The sequence below is a fragment of the Strix uralensis genome, chromosome 15 (genome assembly GCF_047716275.1).
Source record: "Strix uralensis isolate ZFMK-TIS-50842 chromosome 15, bStrUra1, whole genome shotgun sequence".
Lineage (NCBI taxonomy): Eukaryota > Metazoa > Chordata > Aves > Strigiformes > Strigidae > Strix > Strix uralensis.
This window is the reverse complement of record NC_133986.1, coordinates 17,353,952-17,369,525: the sequence shown is the minus strand read 5'-3', so window position 1 is coordinate 17,369,525 and position 15,574 is coordinate 17,353,952. Positions and strand designations below refer to the sequence as shown.

The 15,574-nt window shown below is 45.5% G+C and overlaps 1 protein-coding gene across 3 annotated transcripts in view; it reads right to left on the bottom strand.

Annotated features, from left to right (window-relative positions):
* Positions 1-13,686, bottom strand: part of OSBPL5 (oxysterol binding protein like 5) — a 141,978-nt gene extending 128,292 nt beyond the window's left edge. Inside the window, exon 1 of one of the 3 annotated variants that reach the window (XM_074884856.1) lies at positions 13,260-13,686. The gene's annotated coding sequence lies outside the window, so the exon portion shown is untranslated. Of the gene's footprint in view, positions 1-12,588; positions 12,781-13,183; positions 13,205-13,259 lie in introns of those variants that run through there. The other 2 variants (XM_074884859.1, XM_074884857.1) reach the window with 2 other exon arrangements.
* Between the last annotated feature and the right edge of the window lie 1,888 nt (positions 13,687-15,574).

Sequence of the window (15,574 nt, the reverse complement as noted above, 5' to 3'; positions counted from 1 at the left end):
TTCCACCTTTATCTCTCAGCCTGCCTAAAGATAGTGCTGGCTAAACAAAGAATTTAGGAGAGGAAATGACTATTTTGTGAGAGACATACTCCAGAGAGCAGGAGGACCAGCGCACAATCCCGAACAGAGCAACACCGGATGCTTTCACAAGGGAAACCTTCTGCATCCTTTCTTACAGTAGAAATTATCTTAGAGAGGAAAGAATGACCTCTAGATGTAAGTCATCCTAAGAAAAAGATACTTTACCTTTAAAGGTACTTCATGGGCTAAATGTAAACCCCTAGGGGTTTTCTAATATGTCTGTTTAGGTATCCTGAACACATTTGCTGGGTGAAGAAGAGCAACATGTTTGTTTGGTGAAAAGCCAGCCCAGAAACACACTGTTATTCTGCACAAGCACGATAAGCTTTTAAAACATTTAAATTATAAAAGGCTAGAAAAGCAGGCATGAATGTGACTCCCCATATCCCTTGGGATGGCAAGAAGCTGGGAATGCTCCTTCAGCCCTCACACAGCCAGCAGCTTGCTCAACCTCCAGCACATTTCAGCATTTTATAATGCAGCAGCCATTACCAGGACCAATACGTGCAGAGTCCCAGTGCATACAATGCTCTGTAAAAAAGTAAAACCCACTGAGTTGCCCAAGAGTGCTCTGGCTGGAGCAATTCAAATAGCACTTTTTGAAACAAATCCATTTCAAGTGGATGTGGCTTGTTTCCAACACCAATTAATAGCAATATTGAATTCTTGGGCAGCTAAATATGCAGTTTCTGCCCACTGGACTTTCATGTAATGACACTGTAAAATGCTAAAAAAACCCTGACTCACTTAGCCAGAGACTACACATGCTGTTTCCCCCAATACAGACCTTTCAACACTCCTTTTTTTTGAAAGTATTTACATTCAAATTCATTTTGAGGGTGGTTTGGCAGTAAGAACGGCAGCACACAATTCCTCTGTCCACCATAGCCATATAATTGTTATAATTCAGCTTTCTAGGCATGCATTGTTAGCTATCTACAGAGATGCTTTAAGGACGGGTAGCAGCAAATGCCCCATTACAAGAGAAACAAGCCAGCACTCCCCTGAAAGACACTTTTGTTCATTTCCTTTAACAAAAATACACCAGCTGTGCTGCCTCTTTGTGCAAAATAATAAACTACCCTAATTCACAGCACTAATACTCATCAAGCTGCCACAAGTGCCTCCTGCCCCCACAAACAGTAACCCTGCGAGGAGCCAGCACCTTTCCCTTTGAGCTCCCACACGCCCATCCAAGCTCCCAATCGTGGCCGGTGTTAGAGCATCTCCAACTCGACAGCCGGCGCTCATCCGGTGCCCAACCGCTACTGCTATACTTAAGCCACAGACTTGCCTCCAACAGTATGACTTCTGTATCAGTAAGGGCCATTTGGGGTTACAAGAAAAACAGCAATGCAGTCTCAAACTGAGGCATCTCAGAGACAAAAATCAATAGGGAAGTTCGGAGGCAAAGAAAAGAAAGGATGCAATGTTGTATTTCACTGAATTACTGTACTTTGTACATAACAGAGGATTCTTAATAACACGGAAAACCATTGCTAAAAATTAGGAATATATAAGATCTTATGAACCTGGGAGCAGAGAGATTATTCTAGCAGCCTTTTAAACCAACTTAATGTCTCATTTTCCAAATATCAACTTCTTTTCACTACTGTCTTTCACACACTTTTTTCTTGCATCTTCCCTATACCCTGCTTCAGGAAAGGGCAAATCACTGGAACAAGGGCCAGTGGCATACAAAGGATGACTGGGAAAGCTGCTCTGACTTTTATTTTTATATGCTTGTACCAGCTGGTAATTCATCTTTTACAAAGCTGTGGATGGCTGAAATTTCCTTGCAAGGAAACCATGCTCTGTTTAATAATAAGAACAATCAAATGCCATGATTTGTAGGAAGTAACTTTTTTCCTTGACCTTTTTATTACTGGCAAAATGTCAGCAGATTATTAAAGTGCAGAGAGCACAATCTATGATAAATAACCTTATGTTGCCACATACCAGACCAAAACGCCCCCTCCTCTCTGTCCAGATATGTACCTTAGTTTTCCAAAACAGCTCTGATTTATAAGGAATGATAGATAACCAACAGAGTCTGAATGCCAAGTGCAATACCGTGGGTGAACAGGGCTTGCTCAGTTCCCGCAAGCACAAACAAGGGCGGGAAGGAACAAAAAAAAGCAAGGGCCAGAATGCAGCCTTACTTCTGTATGTGGCAGCTGCAAGATCATTGCTGGCATAATACATGCAATCTTTACCTGAAATACAGCACCAAGTAAAATTGGAAAGGACCCAGCAAAAAACCACAAGGCTGTCTCCAGGTCTTAAATCAACTGCAATGAGAGTTTTAAGGTGTTCAACCTATTTAACTAATCAAAGACACTTAAAGCATCACCTGATCACAGGCTGCAATTACTTAGAGGGAAAAGATGTCAGAAAGCTGGAAAAATGAAGCTAGAAAAAAGCCAGATTAGAGACAAAGTACACATCTTTTACTGTAAAGATAATTACCCTTTGCACACATTCTGAAGAGCACAAAAGAATCACCAACAAAAATTAAAATGCACTGGATGCCTAAGATACATGCTGTAATGCAACCAGAAATTACCAGACATGAGGTAAGAATGTCAGGCTAAAATCCTGTGGCTTGCAGATGCAAAGTCAAATGAGATCAGTAAGACTGATACGTCTGGCTTTAAAATCCAAGATGCAAAGAAAAGCTGAACTGTCCAAAAAGCAAACTCCAGCCTTCCTACCTGAGCCCAGATTAAGACTACGAGGTTAAGACTAAAGGAGTCTTTCTCCAGGCTGCCCGAGCACTGCACCTCACTGCACTGTAACCAAGCAGCAGAGCAGTCTGTGATGGGCAGCTTGTGTTGCTTGTTAAACATTTCTAGTTTTCTGCATTTATTGTCCACTTACTTCTTCTAACGTCCATTTTCAAATCAGCCTGAAGAAAAAATTGTTTTATTGACTACAGTAAAATAAACCTTTTTATTATTTCATATGCTGTTTCATTTTCTGGTACTCCAAACGAAATGGTACAAATATTTACAACACCGGGAGTCTCATCTGTAGCTCATCTAAGATAGACTCACTGAGTCAATGGCTTAGAGCGCAGTAGGGTTGCCCATTAAAAATACTACAGTATAATTCAAGGCTTCCTACGGGCACCGTCTAAGTGTGCAGCTCAGCTCATTTTCAAAACATTATTAAGAGCTACACTATTTAACTCACCATTTAACTTTTATGTTAAATGAAAGCAAAGAGCATGACAAAAAAGTGGCAGTGAGAGGAAAAAAAAAAAAAAAAAAAAAGGATGGGCCTGAAGATTTCCCACTAGCTTTATCCAGAGAGTAAATAGGCATACTCTGTCTGGGACAGGACAGGCAGACAAGGCCAAATAACCCAGAGAAGAGATCAGACCCTCTCCATACCCTCATAACAGAGCCTTGTAGGCCAGCAGCACAGGAAAATAAATAAAAACCCAACCCCAAAACTTACTTTCTGTTCATTACTTTTTCAGTGCAGACAGAGGCACAGGGGTACAAGCAATCTCCCCATAGCTACATGAGGTCTATGATGGAAGCAGGAACTAGCACTGATCTCCTGAATCCAAAGCCAAATGCCTTAACCACAAAATTATCCTACTTTCATTGCCTCAACCTGTCTGAATCCAGAAGTACCAAATTACTGGAGGAGGGAAGGAGAGGAAGAAAAAAGAGTATTTATCAGGAATATTTCTGTCCCACCTAGAAGCAGACACTATTTATATTGGTGTAAGTGTCCCATATTGCAGTCCAAGGAATTTGGAACAAGGGTATGAACTTTTAGTACTCAAAATCCTCAGCTTTCTGAAGTTCAAGTGAGGTTGACACAGACCCTCTATTAGATCAAGCAAAAAGCCCTATATTGCTTAAGGCTTTTTAGACAAGGGACTGGAATGCTCAAGAGATTAAATAATTCATGCACTGCCTCTTCCCAAGGGTTCATATCCAGCCCAGATCACAAGTGTCAAATACAGTCACGCACACTCTTAATTAAACTTTGAGCGATAAGAAAATGGCCTGAGTGCAATTCCCAGAAGACAAATGCTCGTATGGGACAAGTCCCCGTGGATCAGCTTGGCAGCAGTCCTAGCAGGACAGCAAGAGAAGCCAGTGGAGTGAATACTGCAGAGTAGTGGTGTCTTGGACCCCAGGGTTCAGAGGTGAATAAAGGAAGGAACATGCTTTGGTTTCCCCTTGACAGCTTCAATTTCTGAAGACCCGGTGAAATCCTGTCCCAAATAAAACACTTATTCACATTGAACAGCAGGGTATGCTTATAGCAGCTCCACGTTAAAAGCATAAAGATGTCATTCTCATTTGCACCAAACACACCAAAACAAAGAGCTGGTGAGTTTTTACATAGTATACACAACTCTGCACACCTTGTGATTTGCTCAGGCACTCAAACAAGGGAGCCAGAGGGAAGCGACCATCCACACACGCTGCCCACAGAGGCAGATGCTGCCCGATAGCAGGACGAGCTCCTGTGCACCCACTCAACCAGCCCGGCCAGCCTGGGCACCTGAGCTGTTGCAACTTGCTACAAGCAGAAAACAGCAGCAAACTACACCTTGCTCTGCAGCACGGGTGAAGCACGGAGGGAGCAGAGCCTCCAGGGAGCCATGCTAGAATCCAGTGTCTTCAGAGCAGATTCCTGCAATAGCATTTTCTGTGCAGTGCCCCTGCTTATATAGCTCCAGGCTTGGCTTGAAGGTTCAATCTGCTGCTTCACTCTATTTCCACAGCCATTTGCACCTGAAGTGCCTGCTGTTTCTTTTCAAAAACTGCTCATCGCTGAGGTAAAAAGGGCAGAAAGCTCTTCTAGTAAAACCTGGGAGTCAGCAATCGAGAGAGGAAAATAAATTATTAAGGACCACAATCTTCCTTCTATCTGGCACAAAACTTAAATCTCTTCTTTCCTCCCCCTTCGTGGCTATGGTAATAATGCACAACTATTCATTATCCTCATCTTAACTAGAAAAGCCTCTTTCAATTTAGCACTTAATATAATTATGGTAAATTAAATAGTGTCTAGAAAAAAGTCTTACTTTTTCAGAGCTATTATCTTACCTCTATGAAACTCTATCAGTTAAAAGTGAATCTAGCTATTAAACAATAAGGGTTTGTATCTATTCAGTGAGCAGAAAAGTGAGATGTTCAGCTGAAAATTGTTCAAATTCTATTTCCAAACTCAATACCACATCTCCAAGGGAAAACAGGAGAATCTCATTAATGATAGCACAATGTATGTCCCTTTTGCATAGCTGAGACAGTACTTGAGCACCAATTCTCTGTTCACTTTCATTCGCCTCAACGAAGTTTCCTTCTTGTATAGGAGAAAAAAAATTGCATTTTACAAAATAACAAGGCAAATGATTGCTTTTGTGTGCTTTCAGCAAAAGTTCTCTCCAGCTAGCGATGTATTGTTAATGTGATTTCTCCAAGACACACAGGATAAAAAGCACTTGGCTGCTGTGAAGTCAACGGGAAAACACACAGAGTTCAAGACCGTCGGGATGTCAAACACAACACAGGAGATCAAACTACAGAGGCCAGGAGGAAATCAGGTAAGAAGCCATGCACATTTACATGCCATCTAATGAATATATGGAGATAAGTGGTAAAAGCTTGGAAGATCCAGTTCTGCAAACATTGACTCACGCACTCTAAACTGTCCCTATCACATTGCAGTCAAAGTGATTTCGTTTGTGAGGACAAAGTGCAGACATGGATGTCATGCCTATTCACATCTGTACCATGGAAGGATGTGAAAATCCCACACACAGATCTTTCCTAGAAGCTTGGTCTGTTTAAAGCAATTAATTTCTACACTGCTACTCAGAGGGGGGAAAAAAGAAAAAAAAAAAAAAAAGAAAAAAAAAAGAAAAAGCATCTACAAGAGGTATCCAAGAGAGGCTCTTGGTAAATGGTCATCCTGTGTTCTCATGAATCAAACAGTGGCTTGGTAATATTCAAACTGTAGCATTATTTTTAACACACTGTAAGCATACCAGCTATGAGGAATAAAATATTAAGCAGGACATATCTTCATTATATTGTTGTTCAACAATTGGGAGAACATTAGCAATAATTAGCAGCCGGCACTAGAACTGCTCTCTGCTAACTGTGCATCTTGTGAATAACAGCAAGGTTTATATTAACACAATGATGTCAGTTGACGACAGCTTTATAGCAGAGAACAGCATATTGTGCATTTCTGGGAAAAGGACTCTTTAGCACTGTGGGGATTATTGTGGTTAAATTGCTTCTGAGTCACAGTCGGTTGTTGCTCAATGTTTCTCACTTGGTCCCTACCTGTCTTTTATTCTCTTCTCCAAACAGGTGCATTCTCATGTGGAAATAAAACTGGCACTGTTGCATCCACTCACTTAGCTAATTTAGAAGAGTTATTCAGTATTTTGCTTACACAATGGGATTATTTTTATTTATATTACAGAACAGCCCAGCAGAAGCCAAGGCCACATTGCATTAGACATTGTGTGAATTCATGATAAAAGACAAGACCTTGACACCAAAGACCATGTAATCCAAGCAGACATAAGAGAAGATGAAAAAGGCATGGGAAGCTGCTGTTAACACACACTGGCCACGTGCCTTCTTGGGGCTCTCAGGAACAGGAGACCCTACACCACACTTCTCAGATACACTCACAGCTAGGGGATCCTCCCAGCTTCTCAACACACCTCACCCTCCTGGAAAAGACAGCTTTCAGCACCTACGCTGAGGGTTTCCACAAGCCAGAACTTGAATACCAGCTTGGAAAAAATTAGGTTAGATGCCTGACAGTCTGGGCTTGGTTTACACAGCCTCCAGCCCTGTCCACAACTAGAACTCCCCAAGTCTACTGCAGTGCATAGATGTATGAATATGAGTGCAGGTATGCCAACATGCCTCCCGTGACCTGGAGTCCAGGTAGTAACAGCAGTTTGATTACAGGCAACAAAGCCTGGGTGGATCATCAGACAAAAAAATACGGGGCCTGGTTTGCATCCACTGAACCTGAATTAAAACAAACAAACAAAAAAAGCCCATTTATATCCATTCTTATCAAATTACATCTCTTCAATGAGGAATGTTACAAAGGCAGAGGATGACAAGGAGGTTGGGCCAAATTAACAGATGTTTAAATGGAAAGAAGAAAATCTATTTTAAACCAAACTCAAAAATACAAAGACTGTGTATTTCATGTCTAACACACCTGTGTCCTGCTCTAGATTGACAATAACAGAGAGCTCCATGGAATGCAGCTGAAATTACTGCCTTGTCCACTAATGCTGTAATTTGAATGGTGTGTTCAGTGTTCACAGAAAGCCTTCGTAATGCAAATAACGATTTACAACTTTATGGGAAAAAAAGTTATATTGCTCAGACTTGAACTGCCTTTGACCCACATATGAAAGAAAAGGTCATAAAATTATCTGCAAATCCAGATTTCTTTCCTTAGTAAGGTTAAGGGGAAAAAAATTATTCACTGTATCAGCAACTGTCAGGCTTGCAGAATTGCACGAGGTTCTTTTCAAAGCAACAAAGCAAGAAAAGGCAGAAAGATTCATCTCATAAAATGGAAATCTCATCTATTTGCATCCATGCCAGGAGTTTACCAGAATAAACCCCCCAGCCCAGCATTAATTCCAGTGGCAATTTCACATCCAGCTTCCAGGGATTTTACAGATGAGCCGGCAGCAGGTCCCCGAGCGAACTGTGCAATGTTTGAAAAGCGTAAAAGCCTCAGGTACCTAGTACTACTACATAAAAGTGATTCTCTCCTGATGCTGAAAGTCATACCAAAAAGAAAAAGGCAAAAATAAAGATTAAAAAAAGAAAAATTAAATTGTTCTTTTCATTCTGCCAAGATTACCCATAGTGAGTAATAGTTACCCGCACCACGCAAATGCAGCAGAGTTCCCTTCCTCTCCTCCCTGGGACGTGGCAATTGTTTGCTGTGAGGAGAGAATTCCCTGTCATTATAATCTGAGAAAAGAGCAAAACAATTGAATAGTGCAACGCTAGCGTAGGCTTTGCACTCTTAACTGGCATCAAACAACACAGGTAACAAAAAGCAAACTGTCTCCACAGCACCGAAGGCGGGAAGGAGCAAACTGCATTAGCATGGAAATTAAAGCACCTTTTAGAGCAATCTCATGTATTTACAGTGAGCAAACTGAAGCAGAGCTAGCAGGACACTGCTTTTGTGCTCGAAGTGCTGGGATGCAGAAGGACCAAGTCCACATTCAAGCTTTCCATGCAGCACAGACATTTCATCACTCAATGCCTCTCTTCTGCGTCTTACAGACAAGCAGCAAGCCTGCTTTTATCTTAGCCTCTGCTGATCAATTTAGACAGCATACCCTTTGGGACTCTACTACAGGGGCATCCCATTTTGGGCATACACACAAAATAGCTATTACATAATCCTTGGGGGTACAATTTCACATTGATGGATTCACTGACAGATTAGACAGGATGAAGCAGGCAGACTCAGTGTTGGGGATTTTCCCCTGCCTCCCAATGATCGCTGCACATGTCCCAGTTTATTAAGGATGTGTGTATTTCTCTTTTGCCTTTAGTTGATTAAACTGATACTACAACCATGCAAATGGTAACTGGGTTGCCGGAACACCCAAATTCAGACAGCAGCCGTACAGTCGATTCCCAAGAAGTCAAAGCTTGGCTTGGAGTTTAACAAAACACATACAAAAACTATTATCAAGAAGGCTGCCAGCACGATAAGGTTATTGATATTGGCCCATAGCACAGACCTCAGTGACACATTTCAAAAAGGAAGCCTAGGTATATATCTAGCTGTTTATTAAACAGGAGGAGAAATAAGCCTTTTCAATCAAGAGTTTGATTTACACCTCTATAAATCCTTCAATCCAAAAGGAGCAAAAAGAAAATAACGGCACAACTTCAACTGAAGCTCTACAAACACAACACAAAACTATCTGAGACTAGAGAACAAGGGATATGCCCACATTTTGTAGCCAGGTTGCAAGAAAAAAAACCAAACCACCACACACAAGCCGCTGGACTATTCTAACCTAAAAAAAAAAAACCCAACCACTTTCACATCACTCTCCTTTTGTGATGGGCACACACCCTTTAAGAGTAACTCCTATTTGCTGCTGTGAGCTGCTTCCACTTTTGCAGAATATTCCCCTTTAATCCCTTGATCTGTTCATATCACACAGATGCATATACAGTACCTCGAGCCTGATGCAAGCACGACAACCCTACACCTTGAAACAGTATTTCAGTAAATCAGAAATGTGGAAATTATTGAAGTAGTCTTGGCTTTTGAATCCCTCAGTGATAAAATACTCCTGATCAGCAGGCATTATTTTGGGAAGTTTTTGCTATTTCCTGGCTCACCTGATCTCACATTCCAAGCTTGGGAGAGAGCATCCATGAATTATTTTTGCTTCCCCCCACCTCCAGAGTAGCAATGGGCAAAACCATTTCAACAAGGAGTCTCAGAGCTGATACTAATTGGAGGCTGGCTTAAAATACACAGTATGCTAAAATGTGCTGTGTCCAATTAGTATCACTGCAGAAGCACAGAGATAGTAAATTTTGCAGGCAGGAAAACTGCTCCTGAAAGTAACTCATCACCATGGGGGTCAGGGCAGGGGGGGAGACATGAAGGCAGCAGGCAGGTAAAATGGGAAGATGAAATTGCAAAACCAGGGCAGCATGTAGACAGGTGTGAGCAGAACCACTTGGAATTTGGGAGAAAGTCCTCAGCAGCTCATCCTCTGGTGCAATAAAGCAGCAGGCAGGAAGGTCTGGGCAGGAGGTACGCTGCTCCTTAGTCCTCCACAGAGGCTCAGCAGCTGCTTATCAAAAGGGTGTTTTTCAGGATGATTGTCTCCTTCCTCCTTCATTACACAGGCAGAAAGAGCCACAGTGGTGAGGAGAGGCTGGGACGAGGGCAGAACCGGTGATTTAGACACAGCCCTGTATAATTAAGTGCACTACAACCACACAGCTCCATAAGGAGGGCTGCGAGCTCCACACACAGCTGCACCTGGGAGGAGTTTGCTCAGTCTCAGAAGCTTGGTGCTCTGGAAAGCACAGCACAAATGCCAGCAGCGACAGCCAGGAGCCTGCATGAGGAGTAAGCAAGCCCAGCCCCACACTGAGACAGGCTGTCAGCAGGTCACTGTCATTGTTGCCCAAACACACATGTATTTGGCATTTGGATTGTCTGTTCCCATTCCCTGAGCTGCTTCTTGTGTTTCCTTTACCTTAGTAACCACAGCAGGCATGCACAAACACCTACAATGTGCTGCCAGAGACATCTCATGTTGAGGAGTGGAGGCGTGAGGAGCAGCATTTCTGGCTGAGAAAACACTGTGCTATTAACGCTCCAAAGGCAGGGAGGTCAGGAGAAGAGACATTAAATGCGGCTTTTTCCCCAAATAAAACGGGAGATCAAATAGCACAAATCTGTGCAGTTGCAGAGGGAGGTCTGTGCTCCATGGCTGAGAAGCAGCAGGCCCCTGCTGACACACTTCAGGGCACTCTCATTTTCGCCTCATAAGCCCCTGATCCAGCCCTTAAAAGACCTTCACCGCTGGAAACACTGACAATGTCAGGATTGCCTCCAGCAGATAACAGGTCCCGTGGAGGTGAAGTGAATCTAACGCAATTCAGATCAGCTTAACTAAAATTTTTATTATCTATGAACATAATATGAATTAGTCGAGTTTGAGTTTTGCTCTGAACACAGCACACTGACTTCAAACACTGCCCATTACAGATTACAAGAACGGCCTTTCCCTAGAGATATCCCAGATTCCAAACCGCAGCGCCGTATTGGACACAGAGCTGTTTTTCCCCTGCTGTAGCCAAAACAGCACCTTGCTAAATATCTAACCCAGCAATGGAAACTGAACCACCTGTACTGTACAAGCCTCCCTCCCACTCACCTGATGAATCAGTGTTGCAATAAAGCACATGGAAATTAAATTAAGCACCATGAAAAGATTACAGCAGTAAATCCGCCTTTCAGTTACATTCATGTAGCACCATGATTAAATCATTCCCTAGGTTCACATTGTCCACTTCAGACCAGAACAGGCTGCGGGCAGGACTAAGGCCTGCATTTTTTCCCTCGAATCAGAGAATTGCCATCCCTACCTCAATCAACAGTGGCACAAAGTAACCCCCGGCACTGAACCAGACCCCCTTGCTGCTTCCACACCCTTCTGGACCAGCTCAGCCGTCACCCTCCTCGCCAGGCTGAGGTGAGCATCTCAGGGTCACCTGTCACCCCGCCATGAGCTGCCCTGCAGAGAACACCCATTCCCCGCTCTCAGCAAGAAAACTTACCACACGCAGAGGGGAAGCTGCCGCAGAGCGTGACTTGGGGCTTCTCTCCCTCCCTCCCTCCCTCCCCACTCCCACCTCTTTGGAAACTTGCTGCCAAGGAGGAAAGGTGGCAGCTGGGGACACATCCAATGCAGCAGCTGCTGCCTGCTGTACAGACGTTCCTGAATACTATTATCTTGTGCATCAGTGCAAAGAGAGGGAAGGAATATTTTGACAACAAAGATACTGCTGCAGCTAGATGTAGTGAGGAAGTGACTACACAGCTTAAAGAAGTTTCCTCCTCATTTATGTTAAACAATTGTTTCACACTACAGCACTTTAGATTTGCGTAGCACTCAAAAAACATGGTTTCCGATCCAGCAGGCAGTTGTATGTGCTTATGTATTTACTTCTCTGGGAATGTTGCCTCGCTTCACTTAGTGCAAGCTAAAAGCATTTCCAAACTCAGGTCTACCTGGTTTTCAGATAGCAATGCAAATGGTCTCCAGTATGGTACCTGTACGAGTGCCTACAGGAAAGGTAATTACTATCCTCACACACAGCCAATTAGTATCAGTGCAGACAGACTTCTGACTATTTCCTCACCATCCTGGAAGAAGCACATTAAAAATGGGTTCCACTGACCAGATATGCCCACATGTCTTAAAGAAACGATGTCACCTTGACAGCCTGCAATGCCCCATGCCACACCAGTCACAGAGTGGCCACCAGCCCTGCCATGAGGCTGTGCCGGTGGGTGTGGGGGAAGCACCCCACAGCTCCCACCGCCAAACCCCAAGCACACACAGAAACGCCGGAACAGCCTTGCTACCCACCACCTGGGCACAAAGCATGGGCAGAGCAGCAGGGTTACCCTCCCGGAGCGGCCAGTGCTCAGCCTCTAACTGAAATCACTCTGCTCATGACTCTGGGGTACCATGTTATGCTTAAAAATAGGCAGCCTGGCTGTGCAGGGGCTAAGGAGAAGGGCTGGCTTGGGGCGGGGAGGGGAAGGGGTTTATTGGGGTAATTAGGGGGTTATGTATTTGCTTTTAGAGGGTATTTTGGGGAGGATGGCTTTTGAGGGTATGGGGGAGAAGTAGCTTTTTGGGAGACAGCCGACCCACAGGCTGGAAAGGAGAGGGGGGGGGCCGTCGCGTCTTACCTGGTCGGGGCGACCGAGCCCCCTCGCCAAGCCGCCGTCAGTACGTCGCCCCCCGCCGCCGCCGCCGCCGCATCGCCGCCGCCAGGACACGCGTGGGATGGGGCGGAGGGGACACGCGTGGGCCCCGCGGAGCCTCTCCCCCCGCGGCACGGCAAGCGCGGAGCGGCGGGCCGCGGCCGGACAGCTGCTCGGGGGAGGCGGCGGCGGCAGGAAATACCAAAAGACTGATCCAACCACGCTAGGGAGGGAGGGAAGAGAGGGGGGAATAGAGGAAAAAATAGAAGGGGGAGAGAAGAAAAAAAAAAAAGAAAAAAAAACAGGGACGAAAAAAAGAAAGGAAACGTGCAAAATCCGGGCGGGATTGCCGCGGCGCGGAGCGGTGCTCGGCTCCCCACGCCGCGCCGGGGCCCGCGGGAGCGCTCCCGGGGCCGCCCCAGCCTCTCCCCGCCGGCCCGGCTGGGGCTCGGCTCGGCTCGTTATTTCCCCGCTGGAGTTTGTTTCTTTCTTCTCGACACGGGGAGAGACTGAAGCCAAGGCAGAGTAAATAAAGCAAAAAAAACCAAGCCCCAAACCCCTAAACAAAAATCATGCTGACCCCCTCCCCCAGGGAAGCAACTAGCCATCCCTGGGGTTCACCGACACCATGGGCGAGGTAATGGAGAAAAGTCAACCTGGGGAACCGCCGCGGAAGCCTCCAGCTGCAGGAGCACCGTGTCTCAGCATCCAGCCATATGCCGCCTCCGACGCCGTGACTCAAAGGCGCCCGTGCTCTGTGCAGCCCTGACACGCAGCCGGGCGGGCTCCAGCTTCGCCTGGGCGTCCAGAGAGAAAAATCAATCCACGGCGAGTGCGGACCCTTCAGCTCCTCCAGACGAGGAGGACAGTCCAATCATCGCATCCCTGGCCGCAGCCTGCCTGCCCCTTGGGGGAGGCATGACTTTACAGGCAGCGCAGTATCTGGTAAAACATCACAAGCAGAGAGCGACCCAGCGTTCGGCTGCCGCTCCCTCTCCCCGCCACCCGGCGGGTCCCAGCCCGGATCGAGAAGAGGAAGCCAAGCGGGACTTCACGCATCCTTCATCGCCATGGGAAAAGGTAATGCCAAAAGTCCACCCAGACTCCCGAGTAGCAGAGTTAAAAGGCACCCAAACTGCCTGAAACCAAAAATCACATGAGGGGATAATGTGACCAACATGTGTGTCTGACTTTCATCACCGAGTCTGAATCACCCATGTACAGCTGAGCCCTTGGTGCCAAAAACAGTGTGGAGCTCAGAGTCATGCTTCTGAAACCAGAAGTGTTAAACCAGATGCCTGAAGTGCTCTGCTACCCCACCCTTCACAGAAAAAAGCCAGATCCTTTTTCTCTTTAATGTGTGCAGCCTCTAAACCAAGACCAAGACCCACCAGCTCTGGTGTTCCTCATGCTACCCAGGAAGTCAGCTGCCAACTCATAAAAAGCAACAACTCATTAACGGAAAAGGTCTCCCAGATCTAAGACAAAAATCCTGAATTCATCCAAAGCTGCAAGTTCAACTTGGACCAGGACACAATTTCTCTCACTTAATGTCTCCACCCAACTCCAGCCCATCCATGGACCACAGGGCTTCACCCTGCATCACTCACACCCACGTACCCACCATTAGCCAGCAGAGGCAGCTGCTTTTCTCTCAGTGAGCTCAGTAGGACAGAGCAACGCACACTATACCTAGCTAGGAGTACAGTGTAGCACTGGAGAGAAAATTCACCATCTGTTTTTGCTCTTTCCTAGAAGTTCTAGTACAAAGCAGAACTATAAACAGATCATAAACTAGACTATGAACAGATCACACAGCCGAAGCTGTCACCATAGCCCTTCTCTACCCATTAAATAAGCCCCTGAATCACTTGCATAAGCAGGTAATTACTAAATTCACCTGTATTTGTAGTAATTTCTGCCATTCTCTTCAAGGTGTGGAGAGCTGTCATGATTCCAGCTGCCTTCAAGTTGGTTGGGATTTTTACTTAATCCTTACCAAAATTTTACCCCGAGGACAAGCCTGTACTGTGCAGTGGGGCAGGGCACTGCGCAGAGATGCCAGAACGAGCGTGAGCCAAGGCCTCTCGCCACCCTGGCTCAGGGCCCTGCCAGGCAGAGCCGCCGTGTTGGAGGCAGAAGCAGCTTACCCCGGCCCATGCTGCCTCTCCCTCTCTGCCCTGCCCCATCTCCTCCAGGCCACAGCAGGCTCCTCGCTGTGTCCCAGGCTCCCTTCACCCTTCTGCTTTGAGGGTTGGCTCACTCAATTGCAGCCAGCACCTTGCCTGGTTCAAATGGCTTTTTCACTAAACCATGGGCTTGACAGTGATCCTGCTGTCTGCATCCAGATTGGCTTTGTCCAGCTGTGAGCGGCTCCTTGGCTACTTTGGTAGGGTTTCTAGGGTTTGGCTACTTTGGTAGGGATCTAGGGTTTCTAGCATCCCTACATGAATCACAGTGGGGCTCGGAGTCCACTTCCCAAGGACTTCTGTCTCAAAATTTTTTAAAACCCTTTTAAAGGTGTTTTGGCTGAAGTTTTCCACGGAACGATTTTCTTCTCAGGCAAACATTCTGTGATTATGAATATTCCATCTGCTCACTGCCACATCACCACACAGAGCCCATTTGGTAAAAAACTGAGCATCCAAAAACATTCCTACCCAAGCAGTTAGAGACCCTGATAAATAATATTTTATGTTTTCCTATGTGCTCTAGGACAGCGCATGTGACGTTAGTGATGTGCATACACAGAGCAAAAGGCTTGCCAGTTAAGCTCTCAATATTTTCTAAGTAAAACTGGACCATGAGAGAAAATTTACATCAGACTGATGCTTTGCATCATGTAGCCAAGGCATTTCTGACATGGTCCAGGGAGCCCTGAAATTGGATTTGCTGTGTCTTCAGACCCTGCTCCAGATGGGTCCTCAGACTCTGGGTTAGACAAGAAGAGTGACATCCATCACTTCCCTGC